Raw genomic sequence first — 8,601 nt, 5'->3', positions numbered from 1 at the left:
GAAGCACGCTTTTTGTAAGTAGTTAGGCCTAACTCTAAACTGTCCTCTCCAAGTTTAGCTGGAATTGAGTCTGAAAAGATTTGAGAAATATGATAGGTTGATAATGACATTTGCCTATATGTCGTCATGCGCTGGGCAGAATATCAGATCTCAACAACGATTGGAGAAGTGTTTAATGTAGGCGTAGGCTACTACATCCTTATGATATATATATTTTCATAAGAGCAACGTGACTCAAGAGACAGGTTGGAATGTGTGACTGAAATAAAGGACAAATCAAAAAAAAAATCTACATTTGTGGTGTTTGAATTTAAATTTGATAAAATGCGGGACAAAATTGTATGGTTGCGGACATGGGACAAAGGGACAAAATGCGGAACTGTCCCGCACAATCTGTGACCCTACAATGTGTGTGGTCTAAAATGATCAAGGCATATTATATATATACTGTATCTTCCCTCTAACAGGCAACTTTATTAAAAGCAAGGCAAAAAAATAAACAGTAACGACACAAAACATGAAACAAGAAAATGCATCTGGAATGTTGAATAAATAAAAATACTCCACCTCAAGACTCTTCCTGGAGCTGGCCACCCGGCCAAACTGAGCAATCGGGGGAGAAGGGCCTTGGTCAGGGAGGTGACCAAGAATCTGATGGTCACTTTGACAGAGCTCCAGAGTTCCTCCGTGGAGATGGGAGAATCTTCCAGAAGGACAACCATCTCTGCAGCACTCCACCAATCAGGCCTTTATGGTAGAGTGGCCAGATGGAAGCCACTCCTCAGTAAAAGGCACATGACAGCCCTTGTGGAGTTTGCCAAAAGGCACCTAAAGACTCTCAGACCATGAGAGACAAGATTCTCTGGTCTGATGAAACCAAGATTGAACTCTTTGGCCTGAATGCCAAGCATCACGTCTGGAGGAAACCTGGTACCATCCCTACGGTGAAGCATGGTGGCAGCATCATGCTGTGGGGATGTCTTTCAGCGGCAGGGACTTGGAGACCAGTCAGATCAATGGAAAGATGAACAGAGCAAAGTACAGAGAGATCCTTGATTAAAATCTGCTCCAGAGCGCTCAGACTGGGGCGAAGGTTCAACTTCCAACAGGACAACGACCCTAAGCACACAGCCAAGACAACGCAGGAGGGCTTCGGGACAAGTCTCTGAATGTCCTTGAGTGGTCCAGCCAGAGCCCGGACTTGAACCAGATGGAACATCTCTGGAGAAAACTGAAAATAGCTGTGTAGTGATGCTCCCCATCCATATTTCCGTTTTTTTTATTTTTATAAATTTGCAGGAAATTCTACAAACCTGTTTTCACTTTGTCATTATGGGGTATTGTGTGTAGATTGATGAGGGGAAAAAACGATTTAATCAATTTTAGAATAAGGCTGTAACGTAACAAAATGCAAAAGAGTCAAGGGGTCTGAATACTTTCCGAATGCACTGTAGATAGATAGATAGATAGATAGATAGATAGATAGATAGATAGATAGCATACCACCCTTGCCGTAAGAGTTGCCCATGTTGTACGAGGCCCCTCCGCGGTCATAATGAGGATGGGCTGTGGCTGAGTTCACTGCAATGTACTGCATCCAGTCCACCTATGAACATGAGGACACACATTATCACCATTTCTGAATGCACTGTATGTAGACATGTATATCTGTGTTGTGTTACTGTCTGGGATCTAGTTCAGGAGGGGCCAGTTTGGTCCACAGACGGTCCCAGAAGGCAGACTGCAGGGCTGGGTCCTTGGGCCAGTCTAGGTAGGTCCTGGTCTTGACCGAGGGGGGATGTTCCCTGGGAAGACCAGGATGAGGTTGTCCCTGTGCTCTACCAGCAGACCGAGGGTGGCCAGTCGCAGCTCCAGTGAGCCCCAGTTACTGCGCAGGTAATGACGACTCACCACACACAGGGTGTGGCGGCTGCCGTAGAGGTTGTCTGTGATATTGTCCACAATGTTCTTCCCCAGCTGGAAGTTCCTGCTATGCAGACAGATATGCAGGAAGGGAGGCCCCTCTGCTCCAGGCCCGGCAGCAGCTGCTCCACCACCCAGCACTCATCTCTACCACTGTACGACACAAAGGCTTCTGTACCTTCTTCCCCAGTCAGCCACGAATGATATGGAAGCATGCCAGCAGGTAGTCCTCAGCCAGCTGATGGAGCAGGCCCAGAGAGGTGAAGATGAACAGGACAAAGCCCACATCCAGGGAACAGTTGGCCTCTGAGTACCTGGTGAAGTTATGGATGCCGTTCTCATCTTTGCAGGTCAGATCAGCCTTATTGGTGTGCCAGATAATGACCTGGATATGCCTCTGACCCTGGCCCAGGTGTCCATCCAGGTGTCTTCACATCTGCAGTGCAGACGAGGTCTGTAAAACAACAGATAACTCAGGCTGGTCAGGGACTCTGGGAAGTCCTTCAACACACTGAAATCCTCTTTGACTTTGATTGACAGCTGCCTGAGGGAGTGCAGGTCTCTGCTCAGCTCCTCCTCCAGAGGTTCAGGTTCTCCAGCCTGGTCAGGTTACGGAACATGATGGCCAGCCTTGATTGCAGGATGAGGTCCACCCATTTCAGCTTAAGATACCTCAGCTGCACAAGTGTATTCAGGTCAGTCATGTCTACAAACTCTGCTAGAGCATAGACTGGAAGTCAAAATACTCCAGGGAGGGGAACTACTTTGCAGCGAAGTGAGATCCACACAGGAGGTGCTCCGCTATTGCTTTGAGGCTGACGACGGACTTGAAGAATGGCTTCCCACAATAACTTGGGTGAATTTTGGCCCATTCCTCCTGACAGAGCTGGTGTAACTGAGTCAGGTTTGTAGGCCTCCTTGCTCGCACACGCTTTTTCAGTTCTGCCCACAAATCATCTATAGGATTGAGGTCAGGGCTTTGTGATGGCCACTCCAATACCTTGACTTTGTTGTCCTTAAGCCATTTTGCCACAACTTTGGAAGTATGGTTGGGGTCATTGTCCAATCGGAAGACCCATTTGCGACCAATCTTTAACTTCCTGACTGATGTCTTGAGATGTTGCTTCAATATATCCACATAACTTTCCTTCCTCATGATGCCATCTATTTTGTGAAGTGCACCAGTCCCTCCTGCAGCAAAGCACCCCCACAGCATGATGCTGGCACCCCCATGCTTCACGGTTGGGATGGTGTTCTTTGGCTTGCAAGCGTCCCCCTTTTTCCTCCAAACATAACGATGGTCATTATGGCCAAACAGTTATATTTTTGTTTCATCAGACCAGAGGACATTTCTCCAAAAAGTAAGATCTTTGTCCCCATGTGCAGTTGCAAACCGTAGTCTGTTTTTTTTATGGCGGTGTCACGATCGTCTTGAAGAGAAGTAGACCAATACGCAGCGTGTTGAGCGAACATGATTGACTTTATTACCGTCAGTGATAATAAGCACACTACACAAAACAATAAACGACTCGTGAAGTCCTAAGTGACAATGACCGAACACGGAACAAAAACCAACAACACCCAAGGGAAAACATACAGTTTAAATATGGCTCCCAATCAGAGACAACCCACAACAGCTGACACTCGTTGCCTCTGATTGGGAGCCACTCTGGCCAACATAGACATAGAACAACTAGACACTCAAAACACAGCACATAAACACACGGAATCTACACACCCTGGCTCAACACATAAAGTCCCCAGAGCCAGAGTGTGACAGTACCCACCCCCAAAGGCGCGGACTGCGACCGCGCCTCAACAAAACCCAAACAGGGGAGGGCTGGGTGGGCATTCCTCCTCGGAGGCGGCTCCGGCTCCGGGCTTGACCACCACCCTTCCATAATTCCCCCGTAGCGCCCCTGGTCCGGTCTGACCCCGCTGGCTGGATCTGGACTGGACATCGACGGAGCAGATTGCTTACGCTCCGTTGTGGAGCAGCTGACCGGTACCTGATCAGGCACCGGACTGACGACGCGCACCCCTGGCTTGGCGCGTGAGGCAGGAACGGACCGGACCTGGCTGACGATGCGCCCCCCTGGCTTGGTGCGTGGAGCAGCAACGGACCGGACCGGGCTGACGATACGCACCCCTGGCTTGGTGCGTGGAGCCGGAACGGGCCTCACCGGACTGACGACTCGCACCCTTGGCTTGGTGCGTGGAGCAGCGACGGGCCGGACCTGGCTGACGACTCGCACCCCGGGCTTGGTGCGAGTAGCCGGAACGGGCCTCACCGGACTGACGACTCGCACCCTTGGCTTGGTGCGTGGAGCAGCGACGGGCCGGACCTGGCTGACGACTCGCACCCCGGTCTTGGTGCGAGTAGCAGGAACGGGCTGAACCAGGCTGACGACTCGCACCCTTGGCTTGGTGCGTGGAGCAGCGACGGGCCGGACCTGGCTGACGACTCGCACCCCGGGCTTGGTGCGAGTAGCAGGAACGGGCTGAACCAGGCTGACGACTCGCACCCCTGACTTGGTGCGAGTGGCAGGAACGGGCTGGACCAGGCTGACGACTCGCACCCCTGGCTTGGTGCGAGTGGCACGAACGGGCTGAACCAGGCTGACGACTCGCACCGCTGGCTTGGTGCGAGAGGCAGGAACGGGCTGGACCAGGCTGACGACGCACACCGTAGGCTTGGTGCGTGGAGCAGGGACAGGCCGGGCTGGGCTGGCGACGCACACCGTAGGCTTGGTGCGTGGAGCAGGGACAGGCCGGGCTGGGCTGGCGACGCACACCGTAGGCTTGGTGCGTGGAGCAGGGACAGGCCGGGCTGGGCTGGCGACGCACCCCGTAGGCTTGGTGCGTGGAGCAGGAACAGGCCGGGCTGGGCTGGCGACGCACACCGTAGGCTTGGTGCGTGGAGCAGGGACAGGCCGGGCTGGGCTGGCGACGCACACCGTAGGCTTGGTGCGTGGAGCAGGAACAGGCCGGGCTGGGCTGGCGACGCACACCGTAGGCTTGGTGCGTGGAGCAGGAACAGGCCGGGCTGGGCTGGCGACACACACCGTAGGTTTGGTGCGAGTGGCAGGAACAGGCCGGGCTGGGCTGGCGACGCACACCGTAGGCTTGGTGCGTGGAGCAGGGACAGGCCGGGCTGGGCTGGCGACGCACACCGTAGGCTTGGTGCGTGGAGCAGGGACAGGCCGGGCTGGGCTGGCGACGCACACCGTAGGCTTGGTGCGTGGAGCAGGGACAGGCCGGGCTGGGCTGGCGACGCACCCCGTAGGCTTGGTGCGTGGAGCAGGAACAGGCCGGGCTGGGCTGTCGACGCACACCGTAGGCTTGGTGCGTGGAGCAGGGACAGGCCGGGCTGGGCTGGCGACGCACACCGTAGGCTTGGTGCGTGGAGCAGGGACAGGCCGGGCTGGGCTGGCGACGCACACCGTAGGCTTGGTGCGTGGAGCAGGAGCAGGCCGGGCTGGGCTGGCGACGCACACCGTAGGTTTGGTGCGAGTGGCAGGAACAGGCCGGGTCGGGCTGGCGATGCACACCGTAGGCTTGGTGCGTGGAGCAGGGACAGGCCGGGCTGGGCTGGCGACGCACACCGTAGGCTTGGTGCGTGGAGCAGGAACAGGCCGGGCTGGGCTGGCGACGCACACCGTAGGTTTGGTGCGAGTGGCAGGAACAGGCCGGGTCGGGCTGGCGACGCACACCGTAGGCTTGGTGCGTGGAGCAGGAACAGGCCGAACCGTACTGGGAACACACACCACTGGCCTTAAACGGGGATCAGGAACGGGCCGGACCGGACTGGCAATACACCTCAGTACCTCTCGCCGTGCCTCTACAACTTCCTTCCCTCCTCTCGCCAATGGCTCCCGTAACCCGGTGGCCTTCTCTCCTCGTCTCCCATTTCGCCCTGTGGCAGCCTCCTGCTGCCCAGTCGCCCATGCCGTGTGCCCCCCCCTAAAAAATTATTGGGGGTGCCTCTCGTCCTTCCGACGATGGCACTGCTGACGCCGCTGCTCCTCTCTCGCCAGGGCCTTAATCCTACCCCAAGGTCCCTTGCCCCCGAGCATGTCTTCCCAGGACCACGATTTGCCCACCTGGGCCATCGCCAGCCTCTCCATCTCCTTTCCTGGCGCTTCCTCCCATGTCCAGTCTGCCTGCTCCTGGACACGCTGCTTGGTCCTTTTACGGTGGGTTTTTCTGTCACGATCGTCTTGAAGAGAAGTAGACCAATACGCAGCGTGTTGAGCGAACATGATTGACTTTATTACCGTCAGTGATAATAAGCACACTACACAAAACAATAAACGACTCGTGAAGTCCTCAGTGACAATGACCGAACACGGAACAAAAACCCACAACACCCAAGGGAAAACATACAGTTTAAATATGGCTCCCAATCAGAGACAACCCACAACAGCTGACACTCGTTGCCTCTGATTGGGAGCCACTCTGGCCAACATAGACATAGAACAACTAGACACTCAAAACACAGCACATAAACACACGGAATCTACACACCCTGGCTCAACATATAAAGTCCCCAGAGCCAGAGTGTGACAGGTGGTTTTGGAGCAGTGGCTTCTTCCTTGCTGGGTGGCCTTTCAGGTTATGTCGATATAGGACTCGTTTTACTGTGGATATAGTTACTTTTGTACATGTTTCCTCCAGCATCTTCACAAGGTCCTTTGCTGTTGTTCTAGGATTGATTTGCACTTTTCGCACCAAAGTACGTTCATCTCTAGGAGACAGAACGCGTCCCCTTCCTGAGCGGTATGATGGCTGCGTGGTCCCATGGTGTTTATACTTGCGTACTATTGTTTGTACAGATGAACGTGGTACCTTCAGGCGTTTGGACATTTCTCCCAAGGATGAACCAGACTTGTGGAGGTCTACACATTTTTTTCTGAGGTCTTGGCTGATTTCTTTTGATTTTCCCAGGGTGTCAAACAAAGAGGCACTGAGTTTGAAGGTAGGCCTTGAAATACATCCACAGGTACACCTCCAATTGACTCAAATGATGTCAATTAGCCTACCAGAAGCTTCTAAAGCCATGACATCATTTTCTGGAATTTTCCAAGCTGTTTAAAGGCACAGTCAACTTAGTGTATGTAAACTTCTGACCCACTGGAATTGTGATACAGTGAATTATAAGTTAAATAATCTGTCTGTAAACAATTGTTGGAAAAATTACTTGTGTCATGCACAAAGTATATGTCCTAACCGACTTGCCAAAACTATAGTTTGTTAACAAGAAATTTGTGGAGTGGTTGAAAAACGAGTTTTAATGACTCCAACCTAAGTGTATGTAAACTTCCGATTTCAACTGTATATGAACTTGTCTGATTGATTTTTTTAATACAATCTCACAAACAGATTCAAAATAAAAGTTTTTCTTGTTGTACCCAAAATGACGCAGTCTGCTGATACCAGATTGCAGAAGCTGTGTCTGTAGCTCATCGTTGTCAGGCAAAGAAAGAGATGAGATGTTTTCAAAGCATTTGAATGCTCCTTTTTCTAAACAGTGTGCTTTAGGCAAGTAAAGAAATCTTGAAGACAATAGAAATAAGGAAGCTCAAGAACAGCTCTGTTGGTGTCTCAAAATGACTGTCCCATCTGAATTAAAGTCTAGGGTCGTCAATGACTTTGACATATTGACTATCCTACATAGCAAATCAGAGCGCTCCTGTGTACAGGTGTTGACTGTGAGTTTCTTCAGAAGAGGGATCCCTCCCAATGCATCCAGTACCATCACAGAAAGCCTGTAGTTCACAATGGACAATTCCTCAAGATTAATCAGGTCACTGAATGTGTTAGATAGAAGTGAGGAATTGTAACACTGTGACACACAGAAAATATAGTCTCTTTACATGGGACAGCCCCTTGAAGGTTCCAGGCAGAATCGTGGGCAGACAGCCTCATGTGTGAATGGTCTCAGTGGTGGAAAATCAAGAGAGCTCTCCAGACTGCATCACAGATCCACTCCTGATCTCGAAACAGAGAGCCTGGTAGTTTGATGGAACAATAGAAAAGTTGAGTTTGAGATTGCATACATCCTAGCAAACGGCAGTTAGGTTGCTGTGAGGGCAGGAACTGCTGTGAATGGACAACCAGTAGTGGATTGTCTTGTCATAGAGGACACATGTATTACTCAACCAACCCCAGGAGCTGATGATCCAAACCACCAATAGTCCAAATTGAACCGAGACCAGCCTTCTGGTCTGCTGGAATGATGTCTTGGTCGTTTTTAGCATCCAGTTTCTTATCTAGTTGATCTCATCCAGTGTAGGTTGATTAACAAATCTGTCCAATGGGATTGATGTTTGATAATCAGAATTCTCCTCTATCCAATTGGATGAGGCGTTGTTGGGATTGCGTGTCCAATGGAATGAAGACCTGGAGTTCTTCCACTGCTGTGTCTGCTAACTGAGTTGTAGCTGTGTGCATCTCCTCTTGATCTTTTTACTATAGATGGCTTTTGCATCTCTGCAATCTCTTCCTGGTCTATTTCTTATTAACTCTTAGATACTTTTATAAAGGCTGTAGGTTACAGATGAGATTATTCTTAACATCTGTTTCTCACTACCTCGTAGATTCTACATAAGAGGTAGTGGTTAGCACTGTCTTTTTTTTTCTGAGTTTGAGTCTTTATTAAAGGGCAATTCCACCACT

At 51.4% G+C, this 8,601-nt stretch overlaps 1 pseudogene across 1 annotated transcript; it reads right to left on the bottom strand.

Moving 5' to 3' along the window:
• Positions 1 to 1,678: 1,678 nt before the first annotated feature.
• Positions 1,679 to 8,183, bottom strand: LOC311145024 (annotated as a pseudogene). Its single transcript has 2 exons — positions 7,244 to 8,183; positions 1,679 to 2,800 (listed from the first exon to the last, which is right to left on the bottom strand). The product of its transcript is annotated as an uncharacterized misc_RNA (transcript).
• Positions 8,184 to 8,601: the final 418 nt, after the last annotated feature.

The sequence above is a fragment of the Coregonus lavaretus genome (genome assembly GCF_964263955.1).
Source record: "Coregonus lavaretus genome assembly, chromosome: 17".
Classification (NCBI taxonomy): Eukaryota; Metazoa; Chordata; class Actinopteri; order Salmoniformes; family Salmonidae; genus Coregonus; species Coregonus lavaretus.
Note: the sequence above shows the minus strand (reverse complement) of the source record. Positions and strands in the feature narration are given on the sequence as shown.